At 46.3% G+C, this 6,711-nt stretch overlaps 1 long non-coding RNA gene across 1 annotated transcript in view; it reads left to right on the top strand.

Annotated features, from left to right (window-relative positions):
• Nucleotides 1-3,391: 3,391 nt before the first annotated feature.
• The window catches only part of LOC125028153, a 37,515-nt gene continuing 34,195 nt past the window's right edge, over nt 3,392-6,711 (top strand). The window contains exon 1 of the long non-coding RNA XR_007115094.1: nt 3,392-3,604. This is a non-coding gene — a long non-coding RNA (uncharacterized LOC125028153). The remainder of the gene's footprint in view (nt 3,605-6,711) is intronic.

Here is a 6,711-nt window from a genome sequence, read left to right as displayed (position 1 = left end):
GAGATAGAGATAGAGAGAGAGAGAGAGAGAAATTGAGAGATAGTGAGAGAAGAGAGATTGAAATATAAGAAATGGAGAGAGAGGGAGAGAGAGAGAGAGAGAGAGAGAGAGAGAGAGAGAGAGAGAGAGAGAGAGAGAGAGAGAGAGAGAGAGAGAGAGAGAGAAATAAATCCTTCCAAAAAAAAAAAAAAAAAAAAGCAAGAAGAAAAAGACGAATGCGCGAGGCGGTGGCACTGGCCAGACCGGCAGTGCACATGTACGTCGGTAATGAGTGGATCCTAACATGTGATTTTTCTCCGGCAAGTCGAGCTGTAAATGGCGACGGTCAGGGTCCGGGTCAAGCCGCCGTCAACCTTTCCTGGAACCAGCGGCGGCCGGGGGTCAGGTGGGGCGCGCTCCGACCCGTATGGCGAGGAGGAGAGGGGGAGGAGGGAGGAGAAGCTGTAGGGAATGGGTGGGGAGGGAGGGGAGGATGTAGGGGTGATTTTAAAAAGGGATGGGGGGGAGGTATGGGATTGAGTGGGAAGGAGGGGGTGTGGGGGTAATTATAAAAGGGGATGGGGGAGGTATGGGATTGGGTGGGGAAGGAGGGGAGGATGTGGGGGTGTATTTTTAAAAAGGGATGGGGATGGTGGGGAAGCAATGGGGGGTGATCTAGTCGGGGAAGGAGGGGAGGATGTAGGGGTATTATAGGAACGTGGGGGGATGTGGAAAAGGGAGAGGGGAGCGTGGGGAGGGTGGCAGAGAGAGTCATAGGAATTCTAAAGAGAATTATATAATTTGACATGGAGGGGGAGAGGGGAGAGGTAGGGGCGCAGTGTTGAGGGGAAGACTCGCGGAAAACTGTTGCTTCCCTGTTTTCGTTTTAGCCTCTCTCTTCCTCCCCTATACCCCCCCCCCACCCTATCCCGTCCCATCAAACGCCACATCATTGTTCCCAATTTCACTCATTATTCTGTACATCTCTTCTTCCCTCCCCTTTTCCGATTCTCCCATCCTCTCTTTCTCTCTCTCTGTCTCACCCACCTCCTTCTCCTATCCACCCTCTCTTTCTTTCTCTTTCTCACCCGCCTCTCTCTCCTATCCACCCTCTCTTTCTTTCTCTTTCTCACCCGCCTCCCTCTCCTATCCACCCTCCTTTTCTCTCTCACCCGCCTCCCTCTCCCATCCCCCTTCCCTTCTCCCCTTCGTAAGTCAAAACACAGGCAGTTCCAAGACGCCGAAGGAACGGGAGAAGCAGGCCAGCACAAACGAGAGAGGCCGCAGAAGGCCGACTTTCGAGGCCCGACCCGCGCCTCCCTGGCAAGACAGTGCGAAGCCGAAGTTGAGATAAAATGATGATAGCGAGCATGATGATAAATCTAGACCAGTGGAGCAAGAGCAGATATATTACCAGGTGAAAATGAACGCCAATTTATTGTAACGTGTGTGCACTGTGTTTTGCGGGGATCTCGGAGGCCGGAGGTCGGGAACAGTTAGTCCAATATTCTCCCTGGTTGGAAGGCATGGCTGGGGATTTAAGGCTTATAATCCCGACGGAGCGCTTGTGCCGCGGAAGTGCTCGTCTGAAATGCGGCAAAAACGTAATGATGTCAAATTGCATGTGTGTGTGTGTGTGTGTGTGTGTATTCTTAGAAATATTCTTTCTCCCCCTTTCTTTGCTTCTCGTTTTTTTTTTTTATTCTTCCTCTTTGTCTCATTTTCTCTCTCTAATTTTCTCTTCTCTGTTTCTCTCTCTCTCTCTCTCTCTCTCTCTCTCTCTCTCTCTCTCTCTCTCTCTCTCTCTCTCTCTCTCTCTCTCTCTCTCTCTCTCTCTCTCTCGTCCCGTCTATGTGTCTATGTATGCCAGCGTGTGTGTACGCGTGTACGTTTGTGCATCCGTATTTTCATGTCCCATATATGTCAGTTCCAATTATGGACTAAATGAAAAAAATTATAACGGTTAAAAGACGAGGATGACGTTTTCAGTAGTCCGCCACACCTAGTACTGGAAACCGGCAAATGAGTGTGCAGGAGAAACAAAGGGTTCAGCAGAATAAGTTCATCTTTAGAGCCGCTGAACTTTAGAAATAGAATGGTGCACAGGGAGGAGGAGAAGGAGGAGGAGGAGGAGGAGGAGGAGGAGGAGGAGGAGGAGGAGAAGAAGAAGAAGAAGAAGAAGAAGAAGAAGAAGAAGAAGAAGAAGAAGAAGAAGAAGAAGAAGAAGGAGGGGGGGGGATAGGAGAAGCAGATGGGGAGGGAGAGGGAGAGAGAGGGAGAGAGAGAGGGGGGAAGTGAGACCGAAGGTAGAGAGAAAAAAGAAACGAAGAAGAAAAATAGGGCATGGGACATGGAGAGAGATTGAGGAGATAGCCTTACACATTGTTGGTACAAGAAAGAGCTCCCATTTCGCTGGCTGCCATTCTTAAGCAAACGAATCATTTATTTCCTTTTTATTTCATTACTCGACTGGGTTTTACAGCTCCCGACAACAAATACAATAACAACATTATCAACAATAATAACTAAACAGCATTACAATTACAATAACAAAGACAAAGACGAGAACAGCGACAATAATGGTAATAATAATAATACAGCTATTACTTATAATGATGACGACGATTACGACAATAATAACATTAATTATAATGCTAATAACAGTGATAATAACCAAACAAACAAGAAAACAACACAAACCATTAGACACAATAACGACGCCCAACCGCTTAGACAGCGCCTCGGGGAGTGTTAATCTTAGCGTAATGCCAGCGATCGCCTGGTCGTAGACGCCCTCGGGAAGCAGGTCTTAAGGCATCAGATCCGCCGTCCTGCGGTTGGGCGTCGACCGGGTGACGTCATCAGACCGCCCCCGTTTCGAGGTCAAGTGCCAAGGTCAGTGACATGAGGGTACGAGATGTGCTCAGGCTATGGGCTACTAGTTTTTGCGTGTTTGTGTTTTTTTGCACGTAAGTATAAAGTGATTTTTTTTTTATATGTACTTATCAAATTAGTGGTTCGTATTCGTGGTTATTGGCGGAGGGTTATTATTTTTGTCTTTTTTTTTTTTATGAAAATGACGTTCATCTTGAAATAACATTTTCTCGGGCAAAAAAACGTCATAGAAAGGTCATGCTGAATAACTGTTCAGAAAAATTTATATTTATATATATTTATATATATATATGAATATATATATGAATATATGAGTATATATATGAATATATTTATAAATAAATAAATATATATATATATATATATATATATATATATATATATATATATATATATATATATATATATATAATTATTATACATACCTGTTTTGTCGCTTCACCCACGAGCGAGCCACCAGCCCGAGTCTCGAACACCTGCAAACGCGAACGCACACGATATCCGCATCAACATTCAAAGGACACGGACTCCCTGCTTAAAATAGCACCATGAGCGAGGTCTATCATGCATCTCCGGACATTAGCGCTGGAGGTTCGGCGACGAGTGATCGCAGTGTGAAGGGTGGAAGGGAGTGACAGGGACGGGAGTGGAGCCTTATCGACGACAAACCCCAGGGACGCGCCAGCTGATGCTTCGGGATGGATTTCGAAGCTTCGGATCTTTTTGCTTCGTGAGTGCGATTTAAATTTCGTGATGGTAATACGCACATTTTTTTTGAGGGAGTGTGTGTGTGTGTGTGTGTGTGTGTGTGTGTGTGTGTGTGTGTGTGTGTGTGTGTGTGTGTGTGTGTGTGTGTGTGTGTGTGTGTGTGTGTGTGTGTGGAGAGAGGGAGGGAGGGAGGCAGGGAGAGAGAGAGAGACAGAAAAAGAAAGAGAAAGAGAAAGAGAGAGAGAGAGAGAGAGAGAGAGAGAGAGAGAGAGAGAGAGAGAGAGAGAGAGAGAGAGAGAGAGAGAGAGAGAGAGAGAGATAGAGATAGAGATAGAGATAGAGTAATATACACGAAGTGGCAGTGACATTGAACGCTTTGCATAGAGTGTTGCAACGAGACGCATCTACACACTGCTCGGAACTGTCCTCAGCCGCGTCTGTATTTTCCCGCTCTCTCTCTCTCTCTCTCTCTCTCTCTCTCTCTCTCTCTCTCTCTCTCTCTCTCTCTCTCTCTCTCTCTCTCTCTCTCTCTCTCTCTCTCTCTCTCCCCCTCTCTCCCTCTCTCTCTCCCCCCCCTCTCTCCCTCTCTCTCTCTCTCTCTCCCTCTCCCCCTCTCTCCCCCTCCCCCTTCCCCTCCCTCTCAGACACACTCCCAGGCGGGGTCGGAGCGGAGTGGTCGCTAGGTGTCGGCCTTTCTCGAGTAAATGCATCTCTAATTTTATGCTTGATCGAAACCACGCCTGCCAACAGCACTGCGGGCCGGACAGGTGGCGAGGGCGGGGTTGGTGACGGTCTTTGTGCCCGGGTCAGAGGCTGTTGGTTAAAACACGAGAGGGGGGAGTGAGGGAGAAGGAGAGGAGGGGAGAGAAAGGGAGAGAGTGAGGGAGGAGGAGGGGCGATTGAGAGGGAGAGGGAGAGAGAAGAAGAGGATGAGGGAAAGGGAGACGGGGAGCGAGAGAGAGAGAGAGGGAAAGAGGGAGAGGGTGAAAATGATGTGGAATATGTATAATATGTAAACGAAAATTAGGACCAAGAGGATGTAACAACAAATATCACAGCGCATATATGTTTGTGTGTGTGTATGTGTGTGTGTGTGTGTGTGTGTGTGTGTGTACGTGTGTGCGTGCGTGCGCGCGCGTGTGTGTGTGTGCGCGTGCGTGCGCGCGTGTGTGTATGATTAGAATGATCAGGAAGGTCACCATCATGGTTCTTTGTACACGCGGACACTCCCTCGCGCTGCCGATGGTCGTGTGTTTGTCCTAAGTCTCCTCACTGTCCTCTTCTCTTCTCCTTCTCTCCCTCCTGCTACCCCCTCCCCTCTTCTCTTCCCTCCCCCTCTCCTCTCCTCCTCCTTCTCTTCTATTCCCCTTCCTGTCCTCTTTTCTCTTCTTTCCTCTTTCCACTTAAATTATCCTTCCCCTTCCTTTTTCTCTTTCCCTTCCTCTTTTTATTCTTCTCCTTCCCTTTCATTTTCTCCCCTTCACTTATCTTCCTCTTTCTGTTTCCTTTCCCTTTCTCATCCCCTTCCTTCTTCTCCATCTCCATTTCTCCTCCTCCTTCCCCTTCACCTCCCCCTTCCCCACCCCCCATCCTAACTCCCCAACGCAGTAACATGCTCCGTGTGGATATTTCCATTCCTCAGTCACAAAACACTAACAGGAAATGACATTCGAAAGCACAGTTATCTTTGGCAACAAACGTCCTTTGTAGAAAAGAGAATTCAAGTCATTATCACGGATACGAAAATAAATGAACACATAAAGAAATGTAAAAATCATATAGGAATTTTTTTTTCTTTGTAGTTGAGAGTCGGTAGATGGGGTGTGTTACAAGAAAATTTAACAATGGATTTACCAACACCGCTGAATCGCGATTGTCCACCTTCGCCTCGCCATAGGGAAACGAGATTATCATCGGTAATGGTCAGCGCAGACAATCGTTAAGGCGAGAGGTGATTAGCGATAAGGAGAGATTATCGTTAAAGAGGATTAGTCTTTATAAAGGGTTAAAGGGTGGGGATGGGAGGGGGAGGGGGGGTAGGTAATTCCCTGGGATCGACAGGAAATTGTCGATTCAGCTTCGGACGGGCGGTGGATCTGCGCTGCATCTCAGATCGGCGGCGGCCATGTGTGATGAGGGATTGGCCAGTCTTGTTCTTCTTCGCTTCAGGTTCTTCGTGTTTGTGAAGGTCGGGTTAGGGTGACTGTAATGGGAGGTGAGAGGGGGCAAGTTTTGGAAGAGGGGGAAGTGGGAGAAAAAAAAGAGAAAGGGGAAAGAGGAATGGGGAAATATATATTACGTTAGGGTGGTATTGTCTTTCACTCCTACTGCCATCGAATTGGACAATAAAGATAAAATCGAAGTAGGAAAATAAAAGATAGGCAAAAACAAGACAAGAAAAAAAAAAGGAAATATGCTTTTATTCACTTTGAACAGTATGGAGGGAGGAGGGGGGGGCACAGTAAGGGGGGGGGGTAGAGGCCGACCCTCGTCAGTGCCTGTCCCTCGGCGAGTCCTCCCATTGGTTGATCTAAATGTTGCAAGTCATGAGCCAATGTTTGTTTTGAGCTGCGGTCCGGTCCGAGCCGACGCTGGAATGTCTTTTGTTCCCAACTCTATCATAGACAGCGTTTGTCTGTGTCTATGTCTGCGCCCACCCGCCCGCTGCTCCACTCTGCGCCTTCTCGGCCAGGTCGCCCGTCGCGTGGCGCTCGGGTTATTAATGGCAGTTGTAGGGCGTGTGTTAATAACTGCGTTGCTGATGGTTTTGGCATTATTATTTTTGTTATTGTTATTATCATTAGTGTTATTATTATTATTATTATTATTATTATTATTGTTATTATTTTTATTGTTATTATTATTTTTTATCATTGTTATTATTATTGTTATTATCACGATTATTCTATCATCATCATCATCATCATCATCATCATCATCATCATCATCATCATCATCATCATCATCATCTTCATCATCATCATCTTCTTCATCATCATTATTATTAATATTTTTGCTCTTGTTATTGTTTTTATTTTTAGTTTTAACGATTATTCTTATTGTTATTGTTGTTGCTGTTATTATTTCATTATTATAATCCTAACTACTGCTGCTAAGAGCATGTAGATA

This window comes from Penaeus chinensis, chromosome 8, assembly GCF_019202785.1.
Source record: "Penaeus chinensis breed Huanghai No. 1 chromosome 8, ASM1920278v2, whole genome shotgun sequence".
Classification (NCBI taxonomy): domain Eukaryota; kingdom Metazoa; phylum Arthropoda; class Malacostraca; order Decapoda; family Penaeidae; genus Penaeus; species Penaeus chinensis.
Note: the sequence above shows the minus strand (reverse complement) of the source record. Positions and strands in the feature narration are given on the sequence as shown.